This window comes from Mesoplodon bidens (assembly GCF_964165515.1).
Source record: "Mesoplodon bidens genome assembly, chromosome: 2".
NCBI classification, from domain to species: domain Eukaryota; kingdom Metazoa; phylum Chordata; class Mammalia; order Artiodactyla; family Ziphiidae; genus Mesoplodon; species Mesoplodon bidens.
In genome coordinates this window covers 80,328,684-80,346,870 of record NC_138177.1, presented here as the reverse complement: position 1 = coordinate 80,346,870, position 18,187 = coordinate 80,328,684, and positions in this window count along the sequence as shown.

The following is an 18,187-nucleotide window of genomic DNA, read 5'->3' as shown; positions in this document are numbered from 1 at the left end:
TTCACAGGTTTGAGATGACAAAAGGGGTTTTTACAGCCACACAAATGGACTCATTCAAAAATTAATGTTAGACATCCTCATACATAAAAGTTCTTTGGACACTCTCATGAGGAATTTCTCACTGGCTGCATTTTCCCATGGACTCCTGTCCTGATGGTCACTTGTTCTCCTCCCTTCACCTCTGAACTTTGCTCACATCTTATCAGGCTGTCTTTCCAGGGCTTACCGCCTCCTTAGGCTGTGTTGGGACAGCGGAAATGCCTCCCTCTGTTATTCAGAGCAATTTTTCTTTCTACACCTTCCCCAGTCCCCAGCCTATCTAAAGCTTAGGTAATTGGCCAGACTATTCAAAACCCCATTAAGTTGGCCTCAAGCTCTCGCAATATGGAAAATGAGTAGAGATTTTCATATTTCAGACTTCCTCTCTTTCTTTCTTTCTTTTTTTTTTTTCCGGTACGCAGGCCCCCCACCGTTGGGGCCTCTCCCGCTGCGGAGCACAGGCTCCGGACGCACAGGCTCAGCGGCCATGGCTCATGGGCCCAGCCGCTCAGCGGCATGTGGGATCTTCCTGGACCGGGGCACGAACCCGTGTCCCCTGCATCAGCAGGCAGACTCTCAACCACTGCGCCACCAAGGAAGCCCTCCTCTCTTTCTTATAAGGAAAAGGGAAGCAGTATAGATGTTTGCTCTCCCTTTGATATGAAATATAACTTTCCTCTTCCCTTAAAAGGCAGAAGTGTGGAACTCCCTGGCGGTCCAGTGATTAGGACTATGTGCTTCCACTGCAGAGGGCACGGGTTTGATCCCTGGTTGGGGAACTAAGATAGATCCCACAAGCTGTGCAGTGAGGCCAAAAAAAAAAAAAAAAAGCGGCAACAGACAGTTTTGGTTTTAAATAATATTTTTTCACCCAGCTACATTTGTAATAGTAAGAAAATTAAAGATGATCCAAATGAGCATTAATAGAAGACACCAGGTTAAATAAATCATGATACAATAAAGAATGTAATAAATCCAGATGTTCTGAAATGGAAAGATGGCCAAGATGGGTTAGTAAGTTAAAAAAGAGAAAAAAGGAAGTTGCAGGAAAGCATGTATAGTATGAAACTGCTTGGCACTGGGTACATTTTTGGTTGTCACAGCTGGGTATTGGTGATGGAGTGGGGTTACTACTGAGGCTAAACACCCGACTCTGCCCAGGGCAGTTTTCCAAACAAAGAATTTTCTGGTGCCAACTACCAGCAGTGTCGAGGTTAAAAAACCCTGCTCCAAATGAATATATGCCAAACTGTTATCAGTGGGTATGTCCAAGAGTTGATTTATGGAGGAATTACACCCTTTCTAAGTCATTAATTTTTCTTTGCATTTCTTTTGATAAGTTTATTATAACCCTAAAAAAGGTTTCGAAAAGCTATAAATAGTTGGAAGAGATGGCACATTTTAAAAAATCAATATATTTAATCAAATCTGGATGAGCAGATAGGGAGAGGGTAAGACCAGAGAGGAGAGGCATGGCTTGTTCGCAAAGGACGCCACAGAGCTGGGTAATGAACTCAGGTCAGAATCAGGCCTCCATCCAACGAGGAATTTCCTCCCCAGAGCACACCTCAAGTATGGCGTGTTCTTTCCTGGTCTCACTCGGAAATGCTCTGCCTTCAGGAGATTAAGGTTGGCAGGTCAGGGGTGCGCTGGGGGAGCTGGAATTCCTCTCTGTCCAAACGCCACACCCACAGTCCTGGGGGTTGGAACAAGTAACAGTAAGAGGCTTGATAGAACATGAAAGCACATGTGAAACGGAACGGGTAGCGCTATTTGTCTTCCAAGGGGTAAATTTTGCTCTTATTTTCCGCCCCGTCGTTTTGTTAAACTGGAATCTCTTGAGCGCCATCTGGTGGACAGATTTCGATTACCAAGTCAGATATGTCCTCGCCTTCCCCAAGAACATTTTAGTCATAGTAAATCACTGTCTACATTTTAAGGTCTTCTCTGGGCAGGGCTATGGCTTGATGTCACTGACTCAACACCTTGTACAATTGACAGATTATAAGCCACCAGAAATTGTTTGTTGAAAGAGTAAATATTGATCCATTATAAGCTGGGAATGGATATTGGCGTCCAGCCTGAACAGATGTTGGGAGAAGGAGGCAGGAATAAGTTGTCCTGGTTGCCAAGGGTGAGTGCAATGCCTGCAACTAAGGAATAAAACCAACTCCAGGCCAAAGAGCTTCTGAAATCCCAGACAGAATCCCGGGGGACACACAGGGAGCCAATATGATTCCCCGGAGCCTAGGCAATGTTTGACGGTTGTGGACTCAGGCCCTCTCTGGGATGAGACTCCATGAGGTGCACAAGTGCTCTGGGGTGTAATTTAACTAGTCCCTGCCATTTCAGCTCTGCCCCACTCAATTCCCCAATAACACAATTCCCGGCCTCCAGAGTGGGCCCCAGGGGACCTGGCAAGCACTTTCCTCCTAATGAGGACAGCTGCTAATGTGTGGGCCCAGTGGGTACCTGAGACCAGTGTTGCAATGTTTTCAGACTTTTCAAAAGAAATGGAAATCTTGATTAGTATGTGAAACCGCTTAATTTTCCAATATTGGCTCAAATTACTTTGGAAACACTCAACGGGCCAAAAGCCCCATGTGTTTGTGGCCAACAGTGAGTGACTCATGAGCTAGAGGATCTCTAGGCTTCTTTCCACTCTTCTGACCCACTGTGGCTCTGACCTCTGCCCACATCTATACATGGCTAGTTTTGAAATGAGGTCAATTGATAATCATAGCTCAATATGGCCCACAAGGTCAGGTGCTCTTTCTTTGAAGTTTCAGGACAGTGAGCTTCTCTTTAGGGAAAAGAGCAAAGTGCTTCTCTTTAGGTAAAATATTTTCCAGAGCAGTCCCCATGCCCACCTGGCCCCCCATTCCACTCCACCCAAATACAGCTCTCTTCTCCCATGCTTCTCTCTGCTACACATCTCTGCAGCCTGTTGTGTCTTGTGATCTGAACTGGATTAAGCCTCTGCGTTCTTGTCTTTTCCCCAGGGTGTGGTCTTTTTCAAACTTCCTGTTTTCATTTATTAAGAAGCCTATTATGTTATCAAATTAATTAAACTAATTCCCATCAAGCACCACGTGTTAAAGCTAGTGAATGACTTTGCTAGTTGGTCTTCAAAAGGAACAGGATTGAATGTAGACCCTGAGATATATATACGCAAATATAATTTTATACATATAATTATATGTACATATGTAATTATCAGTTTCTATTAAAATAATAACAACAGGAACAGAATCAAAACAAAAGTAAAAAGTATGTATAAACCTACTGTTTTACTATGTTTTAATTTATATGTTCCGTTTCATACTTTATTCAAATGTTTGCCAATTTTTTTACAAAGATAATGAAAAACACACAGATGCCTAAACATAAGCCCACACAGAGAAATCGTGTGTCTACAGTTGAGACCAGCCTGGGGGTGAACAGCAGGTCGCGCTAACGATAATCTGATAATATTCCTCTGGTTCCACCCCTATTCATTCTGCGGAAATTCCAGTACTCAAATCCTTCCTCACTAGTTCTTGAGTCTTCGGGAAGTAATCCTCCCAGCTATCGTGTGCCATATCCAATTTCCGCCTGCTTTTTAGCGTCTCCCTTTAGAAACGTCTGCTGTTGCTGATGCTGCCATTGAAACCTCATAAACTGCCCCACTTCCTCCCTCTTGCATCCCTCTTGCATCAGCCAGTTCAGCTCCTTGGTTAGCTGGCTCCTACTCCATCAACAAACCCACTGTGATAGAATCAGGCACACAGGCTAGAAAGCAGTGCAAACGTGGAGGTTTCAGTGAAACCGCACTTGTGGTTTTTACCAGTTTTTTCTTGCAGTCCATTCTTCCTTGAGCACCTGTGAGTCTGGAGTTTGAAGGAGGGCAAACTAAATGACAGACAGTTTTCCTGTCATCACCTTTTCTTTTTTGCTGACTCTGTTCCTGTGCTGAGCTTCCGTGATTTGATTCCCTTCTCCTTAGGATGGAATTTTACTTAATAGGTTCCTCAGTCCAAAGAGCAAACATATGCCGGGTGGGTCTCTTCAGAGAGGACTAAATATGTTTAAAGACTTGGGCCAACACAAGTTAAGGTGTCTGGGCCTCCTAGTACAATAGCATAGACACAATTTGGGGTTTTGCCTTTTTCATTTCTCACTTTGAGTGTGTATCCAGGTTACTACGTAGTTCTCATAATTATTATGTAAGTGGTTATATAATAAACATTACATAGGATGAATATATCACAATTATCTAATTGTTCCCTTATTTTGGACACTTGGGTTATCATTAATTTTCCTCTAATTTAAATACTGTGAATTGAGCAAGAACTATTTAAGTGGTCTTGACTGTATGTTTTACTTTGGGCATAGATTACTTAAAGAAATTGTAGTTTCTGTAACTCCCCAAATTTCAGGGACCTAACACTAACCATTTATTTCTCACTCACATAACCATCTAGTGTGAGGTTCTTGGTCAGCAATGTTGATGAGTGTTTTGTCCCACACATTCTCTAGGGAGCCAGGGTGATGGGGGCTCTACCATTGTCAACACAGGGCTTCCAAGACCTCTCTGGGTACCACCATTAGCTGGCAGATGAGTAGAAGAGAGAAATTCAAGTGAGGGTTTCATAAAATAAAATTCACCCATTTTAATGGTACAGTTTGATGAACTTTTGGTAATTGTGTACAGTTGTATATCCACTGTGACAATCACAGTATAGACATTTTCAATATCTTAAAAGGTTCCTGATGCCTCTTTACATCTGATCCCTTCTCCCAACCCTTAGCCCCAGGCAACTCTCTGTCAACATAGATCAGTTTTGCCTGTTCTTGAATTCTACATGCTAAATGAAATACAATATGCATTCTTTTGTGTCATGCTTCCTTTGCTCAGTATAATTCATGTTGATGATTGTATTAGTAGCTCATTTCTTTCTATTGCTGAGTAGTATTTCATTGCATGGATATACCACAATTTGTTAATCTATTCACCAGTTGATAGACATCTGGATGAGTTCCAGGTTTTAGTTATTATGAATAGTTCTGCTATGGTTTGCAGATGTATGTCTTGTGTGTTCATTTCTTTTGTGTAAATACCTAGGAGTTTGATTACTGGGTCATAAGGTAAGTGTATTCTCAATTTTATACGGTTTACTAAAATGACTGTACCACCTTTCATTCTCACCAGTAATGTCTGAGAGTTCTAGTTGATCCAGGTCCTCATCAATACTTGGAACTGTCAGTATTTTTAATTTTAGCCATTCTAGTGGGTATGTAATAGAATCTGGGTTTTCACTTGCATGGTCCTAACAACTAGTGATGTTGAGCATCTTCTCATGTGCTTACTGGCTATTTGCATATCTTATTTTATGATGTATCTGTTCAAATCTTTTGCGTATTAAAAAAATCAGGTTGTCTTCTTATTATGAGTTGTAAGAGTTCTTTATATATTCTAGATACAAGCAAAGAGTATACTACTCATTATCTAGTACTTTCCAATACCATGAGACAGCTGATTTTTGCATTATTTTCAGATCTGATAGTTGTTTCTGTGGGGGAATTGGTCCTGTAGCATCTTGCTCTCTCATTATGGGAAGCAGAAACTATGAAGAAGGTTTTAAGGGCCAGGACTGGAATTGGTTTTCATCAATTTTGCTTACATTCTGTTGCTAGAATTCAATCATGTGATAACAGCTAACTCTAAGAAGGCTGGAAATATGGTCTATGTGTGTGTCCATAAGGTAGTGAGCCCTAGAGAAGAACAGAATCGATGGTTAGAGAGCAGTATCTGCTGTGGTGGACTTAGAAGGCACACATGGTAGCAGAAGTTCTGGCCCAGGAGCATGGTAAGTCTGTTTCTAGATCCCTTCCACAACAATAGTTATGCAGTACTTACTGTATGCTACATTATGAGACTAATGTTTATTGAGCGCTTACTACGTGCCAGGCAAATAGAGACCTTCTGTAAATATTTCTTAACTATTGAATGGACCTAACTTCCTGGGGTGGCCTGAGGAAGACTCCCCGTACCTTTCATTGCTACTGCTGTACCAACCATGGTGTGTTTAATGATGCGTCCCAATCTTGCCAGCCACAGCAGGAACAAAGTTGTGAGTAATGAGGATGCATGCCAACCACTCCCAGTTCCCCTGAGGGAAAGGATCACTGGAGAAACAGAGCATTATTAATATCCCCAAACTTCAACAAGCCAGGTTTTCAATTCTCTGGATAATTATTTGTGGACATCTGTTGACCCTTAAGGGTTTGGATAAGATTCCAATTTACAAGCTGTCCCTTTGCTCTCTGCTATGTTTCTGCACCAAACTTATCACTATGCACAGCATTTCATGCCAGAGAAGTTCACAGAACTATGTTTATGATCTTTCAGTGAATTTCCTGCCTCGCTACATGGTTTTGCCAGATTTACTTGTAATAGCGCTTTGATTGTCCAAATGGATTGGAAATGCTGCCTATGTTATCATCATCTCTCTAACCAAAGTATCAAGACACAAAATATATATTATAATAATAATAGCTAGCACTTGGTGGTCACTGTTGCTCACAAACTGCTTCCATATACGTTATCCTATTTGGTCCACCCCTACCACATAAGTCATTTGGATGTCAGTGGTAAAGCTACTTCACTCATTCACAGGCTTAGTACCGTAAAACCTTCACATTTATCTTTTTCTCCATCCTACTCTCATGTTACAAAGATTATAGACAATGAAAAGGTCCAAAGACATTCAGTAGGAGGTCCAGGAAGAGAGTAAAAAGACCAGACAATACAATACAAGTAGGATCAAAGACTCCACAGTATTTTATAACTGAATGCTGTCAACACCTCCACACCTAGAATCTGTCATACATACATGCATATATATATATATATGCATGTATATACATACATACATGCATGTATGTATGTTCCAGATAAAAAAACCCCACCTGAACACACTCTCTATCTCTTCAATGCTTCCCTATCTCTTTGTCGATAACATACACACTCTTTGATTGCATGGCCCTTCCTGACCTGGCCAATGTCCATTCTCTTGTGTCATTGCTCATCACTACTCCCTCACATCCTACACTCTGATATTACTGCTCTACTTGCAGTTTCCCTCTGCACCAGGTGTGATTTACTTACTAGGTAGATTGCTCCAGTAATCTTTCAATATTCAGCTCAGTGTCCCTGGCTTTGGGAGCTTCCTCAGCCCAGCGCCACAGCTTAGACAACCCATCTGATTTCTCAGAGCATATGAGAATACCCTCATCAGTGCTTTCCACACTGCTTGGTAATAGTGTCGCTGATTTACCTGACTGTGTGGCCCACACACTGTGAGCTCCTTAAGGGTGTAACATCTTTTTTATTTGCATAGTTCCTGGCATATGTTAATTGAACCATAAATGTAAATAAACAAATACGTAAATGAATAAATCAATATTCACGTCATACGCATCAACTCTTGTTTGTTTGACTTGTATTTGAGGTACCTTTTATAACCTTGTACAGATGGGCAAAGCAAGAAGAGATATTGGAGTAAAACAAAGATCAATACATAAAATGGCTTCAAGAAAAACAGGTTGAAGGAAATGGTTATAGAATAACAGAAAATAATGGTCATCTTTGAACACATTCGCCTTTTTTTGTCAAACATATCCAAAACAATAGTGGCTCTTATTTCTCATCACTGAACAGTAACAACAAGTGACAGTTGTTTAGGATGTGTATTTTCAAAGCATTTACACAACCATTTTTTTCAGGACATGTTCACAACAACTCTGTTCTTCACATGAGGACAATGAGCTACATCTGTCAAAGATCCCATAGCCACTATATGACCAAACTGAATGTCTATCAGCTCAGGTCTTTAACTCAATATGGGGTCATTGGGACAGCTTCTGATTATCAGATTGCCAATTTATACTTTATCTGCCTATCTAATTTCCCAAGAGATTGCCTTCTGGGGAACACAGAAACATATGGCTTATCTGCATATATGCATTGCCTAATTACTGGTTATACAGATGGTTGAGCAAGTTGCTAATGAAGATATAATCATGGGCTTGATTCTAGAATTTACAGTTAGCTTGTCTTTTTTTCCCCCTCTATTAACAGCCTGAGTCCTGTGTCAGTCTCTAAATTTAAAACCTCTGCATGATACAGAAAGTTTTTTTATAACCTACTTTTCCAAACTAATCTCTTTTCTTCTTCAACAATAATGCCTACTACAGCCAGGCCAGGTTCCTTCCCCTTCTCCCCCCACCACTTTCCTATGCACATTGCTCCTTCCATACTTGTGCTTAGAACCCTCTAGAAAGGCTCACGCTTCTTCACTGCCTGTCCTATCCTATCCTATTCCTTGTTAAAGACACAGCCCAGCAATTCCATGAAGGCTTCCAGAAATGCTAGCCTTCGGTGATGTAGTCCTCCTCTGAGCTAACCACCAAACATATGATCCATTCCATTTTCCTGGTATGAAAAGATGAAGATAATACTAACATAGTGCCTTATGATACAGTTTTTGTATCCTCAACATTTACTATGGCTCGTAACAAAACCCTTAATAATTGCTTGTCAAATAAAAGAATAGGGGTTATGTTTTCATTTAAATCTTCTAATGCCAGGGACTTCCCTGGTGGTCCAGTGGATAATATTCCATGCTCACAATGCAGGAGGCCTGGGTTCAACCCCTGGTCAGGGAACTAGATCCCACATGCATGCCACACTGAGAGTTCACATGCCACAACTAAGAGTCCGCATGCCACAACCAAGAAGTCTGCATGCCACAACTAAAGACCCTGCATGCTGCAATGAAGATCCCGCATGCCACAACTAAGACCCAGTGCAACCAAAATAAATAAATAAATATTAAAGAAAAGAAATCTTCTAATGTCAGAGTCAGTTTGAACTGTCATTAAGAACTGTTTTAGGACCTTCACAGTTCCTGAGCCCTGAGCCTGTAATGCCTAAAGGATGAACTGGTCTTGCTCTTGATTAAAAGTGGACCAATGATACAAGTACTCTAATTTACAATTTTGATGGTGGAGCTCCATTCTCAGGTTAGTCTCAGAACTTCCCATGCCTTTCCCTAAACTTAGACCCTTCTTTCCATGGCTCATTCCCCAGACAGAATGTAAACTCCTTTGGGAGGAGAGCATGGGGTTTGTTTTTTTTTTCTTTTTTTTTTGCCATGCTGTGCTGCATGTGGGATCTTAGTTCCCCGACCAGGGATTGAACCCGTGCCCCCAGCATTGGGAGTGTGGAGTCTTAACCACTGGACAACCAGGGAAGTCCCATACATGTATTTTATTTATTCTTGGAGTCTTCCATATTGCCAAACTTGCATAGCACTTTGTACAGAATAGGTGTATAAGCAGTGTTTGTTAATTAAATAAATGGCATAGTATTATGCACAGCAGCATGATGTAGTGGGTATAGATTGACCTTGATGTCAAAAGATCTGCACTCAAGTCCCTGGTCTGCCACTCCCTGACTTTGGGCAAGTTGTGCAGCATCATTGTATATACCCATATAATTAGCATTTCCTTTGTGTAGATCCAGATGGTGTCATTTTCCTTCTGCCTGAAGGACTTCCTTTTATATTTCTTATAGTGGAAGTTTGCTGATGATTAATTTTTCAACTTTTGTATGTCTGAAAATGTTGTCTTCATTTTTGAAAGATGCCTTTGCTGGCCTTGAAATTCTAGGTAGATAGATTTTTTTTCCCCTTTCAGTACTTTAAAGTTGCTGTTTTAGTTTCTTCTGGCTTGCATTAATGAAAAGTCTGCCATAATTCTTACCTTCGTTCCTCTGTATATAACATCATGTGTTTTTTCCCCCTTCTGCCTGCTTTTAAGATTTTCCCTTTGTCAGTTTTTTTAAATATAAATTTATTTATTTATTTTCTTTTGGCTGCGTTGAGTCTTCGTTGCTTCGCGCAGGCTTTCTCTAGTTGCGGCGAGCGGGGGCTACTCTTCGTTGCGGTGGGCGGGCTTCTCATCTCGCTGGCTTCTCTTGTTGTGGAGTATGGGCTCTAGGTGCATGGGCTTCAGTAGTTGTGGCATGTGGGCTTCAGTAGTTGTGGCTCGCAGGCTCTAGAGCACAGGCTCAGTAGTTGTGGCACACGGGCTTGGCTGCTCAACGGCATGTGGGATCTTCCCGGACCAGGGCTTGAACCCGTGTCCCCTGCATTGGCAGGCGGATTCTTAACCACTGCCCCACCATAGAAGTCCCCGTTGTCAGTTTTTTTTCAACTTAATTGTGTGAGAGTGGGTGTAATTTTCTTCATATATCTTGTGCTTGGGGTTCAGTGAGCTTCTGAGCGTGTTGATTTATAGTTTCATCAAACTTGGAAAAATTTTTGGCCATTGCTACTTCAAGTGTTTTTTCTTTCCCCTGACCCCTCACCTCCCCTTTGGGGACTTCAGTAACATTTATATTAGACCACTTGAAGTTTTCTAACTACTCACTATTAATTTTTTCCCAGTCATAGTATCCTGTGTAGTAGTTCATTTTGAGCAGTTTATATTGATATGTCTTCAAATTGACCAGTCTTTTCTTCTATAATGTCTAGTCTGCAGTTAATTCCATCCTGAGACTTTCTATCTCAAACATTGTAGTTTCCATCTCTAGAAATTTGATTTGACTCTTTTTATATCATCCATGTACATACTTCACATGTTCAATCTTTCCTTTAGTTTTTTGAATATATGGAATACAGTTATCATACTTGTTTTTATGTCCTTGCCTTTTAATTCTGTCATCTGTGTCAAGTTCTGGGTTGTTGCCATTGACTGATTTTTCTCCTCATTATGAGTAACATGTTCCTGTTTCTTTGCTTGGTAATTTTAATTGAATTCTATACATTGCGAATTTCACCATCTTGCCTGCTGACTATTATTGTGTTTCTATACATATTCTCAAGTTGTTCTGGGAAGTGGTTAAGTTAATTGGGAACAGTTTGCTCCTTTCAGATATTTCTTTTAATCTCTGTTAGGCAAGACCACAACAATGCTTAGTCTAGGGCTAATTTTTCCCTACTATTGAAGCAAGAAATGGGGAGTCTGCTATCTGGAAGAAAAATAAAATTAAATAAAATTAGAAGGGCCTGGTAAAAAGAAGGATTAATGCCTTGCAGTACCGTCAATGTAAACTGCATAAATGGAGACTTTGAATTTGTATCTCATCTTATCCATGTATATTTGATTCTGAAATCTGCTGTGCACTGAGCTGTGGAAGTATGGACTCTTGGGCTTGAAGTATATGTTGAGGAAGCCTGACGTTGGAGCTCAGGTTTTGGGGGGAAAATGCTAAGGTTTCGGAGGGTGCTATGGACTGAATATTTATGTCCCCAACAAATTTGTGTGATTATTTGATTAATGCTTGTCACTTCCACTAGAAGTAAATTCCATGAAAGCTAGGGCCCTACAACTGCCAGATATGTTGTAGTTACTCAGTTATACAGTGTGTGTGGAAAGAATGAATGAGGAGTGGGGGTAGTGCACCCCTCCCCTCTCCCACCTCTGTCACCTGAGTGCACGGGAGCTCCATTCCCCTGTGACTCAGGAGCACCTCCCTTAAATAGCTCCTTCAGATTTGCCTATAGTGCCACACTCCAATGGTTCAAAAGCCAGCTTTTTGGACTGGTTGGGGGATGATCAGCCCTTCATTTCTTTTCTCTCTCATCTCTGGCCTCAGGTACCCTTAATCAGCTAATTGCTTCAGGAAATAGATGATTAAGGAATGGGAAGGGAAAGGTGAGGAGGATTCTCTGGTCCTATCCATCCTGTCTCACTTTAGGCTTAACTAGAACAACCTAGGATGTTTGTTTGTTTTTATGTAAATTCCCTGGTTAATTAGAGGCAAGGGGGCAGGGAGACCATTAATGTCCCATCTACCCTTCCTATCTTTTAGAATTTCATTTTGTTTCTTTTAGAAAATTTTGTTCTTTTCATTTTGCATGGTTTCCAAGTATATTAGTCTTCTATTGTTGCTGTAACAAATTGTCACACATTTGGTGGCTTAAAACAACACACATTTATTCTCCTAGAGTTCAGAATTCTGAAATCAGTTTCACTGGGCCAAAGTCAAGGTGTCAGCAGGGCTGGTTCCTTCTGGAGGCTCTAGGGAGAATCCGTTTCCTTGCCTCTTCTAGTTTCTAGAGGCCACTTGCATTCCTGGCTTGTTGTCTCTTCCTCCATTTTCAAAGCACGTCACTCCAATCTCTGCTTCTACCATCACATGGCTTCTCTCTCACTCTGACTCTTCCTGGGTCCCTCTTATGAGGACCCTTGTGATCCACCCACTCAGATAACCCAGGATCATCTCCCTGCCTCAGACTCCTTAACCTAATTACATCTGCAAAGTCCCTTTTGCCATATGAGGTAACATTCACAGGTTCTGGTCTTTAGGATGTGGACACCTTGGGGGAACATTATCCTGCTACCACACTATGACTTTCATTTCTTGGTAAACACCGGTATCTTGGACAACTTCTCAGGCAACACAATCCCTGATTTCTGCCTGTAGTCAATAGTTATAACATTCAAGGCTTTTGTGCTGCTGTTTCTAAATTGAATATGGTATTCTAGAAGTGGAAAGATCTTTAATTTCATTTTGAAAGATTTAAGGATGGCACAATTAGAAGTTTAACTAGAGATTTAAAGAAATGCTATAATCCCAACTTTACAATTTATTGCCCTGTGACTTTAAGTCACTTTTACTTCTCTAAATTGTAAAGCTGGGGAAAACACAGCAATGTGTCTCAGATTTATCATTTATAAAATGAGAATAGTGGTGCCTACTTCATAGAGTTGCTATGAGGATTTACTGAATTATATTTATCTAGCACTTAGAAATGATCAAGAAATATGTGTATTATTACTGTGGCTATTTTGCCTTTTATTACCATGTCTCACCCATGTCAACTATGGGTTTCTTATGTTAAAGAGAAAACTGCAGGCCCAGAATGACATCAGTGTGTTAAAGCCCATGATACCAAACCTAAACTTAATATATGACTTAATAACAGTTTCAACCTTCCCTAGAAATGTAATCTTAACCAACCAGTTTGGGACCAGGTTCTGGTCAGCACCAACGAGGTAATCTGTCCTGTGGGCCCTCTCCCTCTCCCTCTCCCTCCCCAAGAAGAAGCAATGTATGTGATAAAGATTATTGCTGGTCCCCAAAAGAAGATATCCTGGCCCCAAATAAACTTTTCTTTTCTTTTGCTAATGACTTCCTTGCCCGACTCTCTTTTCTATGAAATCCTTCCATTTTGCACCCCTCAGGAGAACCCTTCTAGTTGTTAGATGGGATATCGCTCATTTGTACATCGTTGAATAAAGGCAATTAGATCTTCAAGTTTATTTGGTTGAATTTTGTTTTTTTAACATTAGCAAGAGGTTCATGGAATACTGTAAGCCTTATGAATAGGCTTCAGGAGGCTCATTAGTCCCCAAAACTATCTGCACAATTTAGGAGGTGAGAGGGTTTGTAGCTTTCATCAGATTCTTGTAGAGTTCAGTGACCTAAAGAGGTTTCAAGACATTGCAGTTGAAGGTAAAGAGGGGAGAGCTTGAGATAGCAGAAGGAAGCCCTCTGACGACTAGACTCCCAAGGTAGTAGCTCAGGGTTCATTCTTGGGTCAATAAGTTTAAAAATTTGATTTTATCAGAGCCCCTAGTATTGATCAGAGTTTCAGAGAGTCTCGCTAGCCTAACTCACAAGAGACCAGAGTATAAACCCGAAAGCTCCCGTGTTCGTGAACGGGAATTGCCTGCCTAGTGACTGCCATACCAGTTCCCTTGCGCCTGTCACTCATAGCTTTCCCCTGGTGACAGATGCCCTTCACAAAGCAGCCTTTTAGCTTCTGCCTGTTTCTCCTTTTGCTACAGGACTCAAAGATGATGGGATCTGCTGAGAAACAGATCCACCCAGTGGCCCCTTACTGGCATCAGGGTATCTGGAAAATAAAACAATTACTCAGAAAAATGGTAAGAAAAAGAGTTGCATAGTCAGCAGGGGTATTTTTATACAGACTATGATACTCTCTGATGAATTCTCTCTGTACCACATCAGAGTACACCTTACTAATGACCTTGGCACTCCTGTCTGTTACATCCACTGTTTTCCTCTTTTTCTCCTGGAACAGTGTTGGGTAAAAGCCAAGACACTTGCCTCGAATCACCCTTTTGAACAAGCAGAATGGCCTTTCTATTAATATATTCCTTTCAGAAAAATTATAAGACAATTGATTATATTACGAGTTTTTTTCCCCCTTAACGTTCAATTGTATTTGGATGAAATAGTATTCTTCTTGCCTTCATTTGATCTGGTGGTTCCCCAAACTCCTATTTCAGGCATTTACCTTCTCTCAGGATGGCTTACTTTCTCAGGTGATTAAATTCATCCATTAGTCATTAATTCTTATTAGTTTCACTGACAGAGAGTTGCCTTTTCAAGTTCTGCGTGTACCTTACTGATTGGCTTCACGTGCCAAACAAGGGACCCACTTCTCTTCTAATCATTATCATCCTTGTATTTATTGTTATCATATCAGCATCATCAAAACAACACTGTAAAAATGGGCTTTTTTGTGAGTTAAAACAGAGTGATCATTTTAAAACTTAGATAATACTTGCCCCTTCTTATTAACTAATCCTTCAATGGTTTCCCATCCTAGTTGGAGTAAAATCCAAACTCCTTACCATGGTGTCGTGGTCAACGATTGGTATTGCCAGCCTCTCTTCCAGTCCCCACTCCCCTTCTTTTGGTTCAGCACCCTGAATTTTTTAGGGGGGACCCACTTTTCTCACACTATTAGCGTACACTTCCGATGGAAAAAATCCTCTGCCTAGATCTGAAGTGGGTGCTTTCTCTAGGACTGGCCAGTCAGCAAGTCCCTTCCGCTGGCCACAGTGAATGGTTCAGGGACAGATACATGTTCCAAGTTGGCCCGATGAGGATCAGGTCTGGACATTTTGCAGCAACCATTGGAAGACTAGTGCAGTCTTCCAGGATGCTAAACTGCTAGAATATACAGCTGGATATTCTGTTCTTCACTCTCTGGTGACATTTATGCCACATCTTGCCTTTCTGGAAATGAAGCAAACCCAGAGGCAAACAGAGACAGGAGAGAGACACAGATTACCCGTGACACCATTTGAACTCATTTCTGTCTGCACTTGATCTTTTCAGAGACCTGAGTGATCCCCTTTTTTCCCTCAGGCCAGTTTAAATGGTATTCTTTGCATCCACAAAAGTCCAGACTATTTCCATGGTCTGGCCCCCTGCTGACCTCCCCACCTCATCTTGGGCCCCATTCCCCCTTGTTCTCCCTACATGACAGGTGTTCGGACCTTCTGTCAGTTCCTAGAAAAAGCCATGCTCTTTCCCACCTGAGTGACTTTGTTCTTACTGTTCTCTTTCCCCCAGATAGTCTCCAGGGCTCTTCCTCCACTTTCAGATCTCAGCTTCAGGGCTGCCTCCTCAGAGGCTTTCCTGACCATCCACTATAGACCAAATATGCAACACACGCTCTCACACACTGGACTGCGAGTTCCCTGAGGGCAGGGGCCTCGCGTGACTTGCTCAGTAGCGTTATCCCAGAGCCTGGCACTGTGCCTGGCACACAGTAAGAGCTACCGAAATATTGGTGGACAGGTCCCTCGAGGGCTCCTTGACTTGTTCTGCTTTTCGCTCTGTCTATAATTCTCTTTCCTTATTTCTTTGGATAATTGACTTCTTATTTCAGTCTCAACCCAAATATCGTCTTCTCGGAAAGACCGTCCCCGATCATAGTGACTAAAATAGGTGTCCCCTCACCCCAGTCCTCTATCACATCACTCAGTTTCATAGCTTTTCACTGTACTTACACACTGAGATTATCTTTTAGAATTTTTCATCTATTTACTTATTTTCTCTCTGCAACATGAGCTCCATGAGGGCAGAGGTTGTGTTTGCCTCCTTCAAAGCTTCATTCCCAGCACCTTCAGCAGTGCCTGGCTTACAGTTTCCCAATAAATATATATCAACTGACTGAATGAATGAAAGCCAAGCAGTCATTTGTGTGCTCTGCCTTCTTTAATCCTCACAACAATCTTGTAAAATAAGCACTATCCCAGTGCTAGTCTCATATTACAGAGAAGAAAACGAGGTCTTACAGACGCAATGTAATTTGCCCATAGTCACATAATCAGTAATCGGAGAAGCTGGAATTCAAATCCAGATGTGCATATTCTACAGATGACAATTCATCATCCACCTCTCAAAATATCTGTTTTATTATTCCCAAGGTGAGTTTGGAGATCGCAGCTGGGTTCCAAGTAGAAAAATGGGATTCCTACTTCTGGCTGCCCCTCGCCCATGGACCTTATCAGCCACAGGCAGAGCAGCTGGGCGGCTGGAGCTCCTGCACCCTCAAGTGCGTGGAGTGGGGCCTGCATTGGGGGGTTCAACACACACAAGGAAGCAGGAGAGTGCATGTTGTTTTGTGGGCTTCCAGCTGCAAGAGAGAGAGCCAAGAAAGGGCTGACCTGGGCTGACACTCAACCTTTCCCCCAGACTCAGAATCAGATCAGGCTCTCTTCCCAAGGGGCTGGGGTCAGGGGAAGGGAGGGAGTGAGGGGTCTGGAGAGAAAGGCGGAACTCTTTTCCTAATACTTCCAAGAGGGCCAAAGTTCCTGTTTTACGGATGGTGGCAATAACACACACAGAGAGAGAGAGAGAGAGAGAGAGAGAGAGAACATTTGCCCCACTCAGCCCACCACTGAGAGTCCGCCTGCCGATGCAGGGGACACGGGTTCGTGCCCCGGTCCGGGAAGATCCCACATGCCACGGAGCGGCTGGGCCCGTGAGCCATGGCCGCTGAGCCTGCGCGTCTGGAGCCTGTGCTCCACAACAGGAGAGGCCACAGCAGTGATAGGCCTGCGTACCGCAAAAAAAAAAAAAAGAAAGAAAGAAAGAAAGAAAAAGAAAACCCTGCAACTTACAATAGAAGTTGGAGATGGGGTGAGGGGTCAGGGTGGGGGGGATGGGGAGGGATATTATCTACATTAACAGTATCAAGGCTCAGCTCAGCCGCAGCTCATTTAATCATATCGCTTCTAAAAACTGGCTCAGCACCTCTGTCCTACCTTTCCAGTCAAGTTTAAAGCTCTTCTCAGGACAAGGCCTCTCACTCCTGGCCCCTCTGCAGTCTCATCTGCTCCCCGGCACCTCCCACTGCTCGTGCCCCTGGAGAAGCCATTACGAGCATCTCGTGATTCTTCACGTCTCCAGGCTTTTGTAAATGTTATTTCTCCTCTACTTGGCTGTTTCTTATTCTGTACATCCTATATGCTTTCAAGTGTAGGCGGCTGACCATGAGCGGCTTGAAGGCAGAATAGGTTGTACTCATCTCTGCTCAGAGTGGCTGCCCTCAATGAACACCGAAGTGTCAGCTCAAAGGCAACCTTTCTAGAATCCTTCCTGCTGCCTCTGGTTTGTGCTGAGGGGTCTCCTTCTTGCTCCCAAAGCACTTTAGCACCTCTGTATTTATCCTTCAAATGCTACACTTTAAATGTTGTTTTTCTGGGGAAAGGGATGTGACTTGTTCATCACCACACCCCGAGTGTTAAGCCACAGTACCTGACATATAGTAGGTGCTCGATAAATTAATTTTGAATGAAACGTCTTCTGAATCTCCAATATGGAAAGCACTGTGCGAGGCACTATTAGAGGGATATAAAGTTGTACCTCTGATCCTGGGGGGAAATGTTCACATATGTGTTGTACAAGGTACTGTGAGATAACTTGAGGACAATGCTATAGAAATTTAAGAGGAACATTTCTGACTTGCTTAGGGTAGAAATTTTTACACACCCTCCCTTCTACCTGGAAATGGACTCTTATCTGTTAACTATTTTCTTAATGGTCTTAGAAGTATCTTTTGTGTGTCATTTTGAAAGTAGGTGGGGCATAAATAATAAAGAAAGAAAATAATACCCAGGTGACAGGTGTGAAGGGCCTCTGGTTGTGAGTTCAACACCATCTGAGAAGTTTGACTTGGGGTAAAGGGGTGGGGTTACCCTTTAGAGACAGTGGGCTTTAGATTCTACACTGAATGAAAGCAGAGGGTGAGTCCTGGAAGCGGGTGAGTGA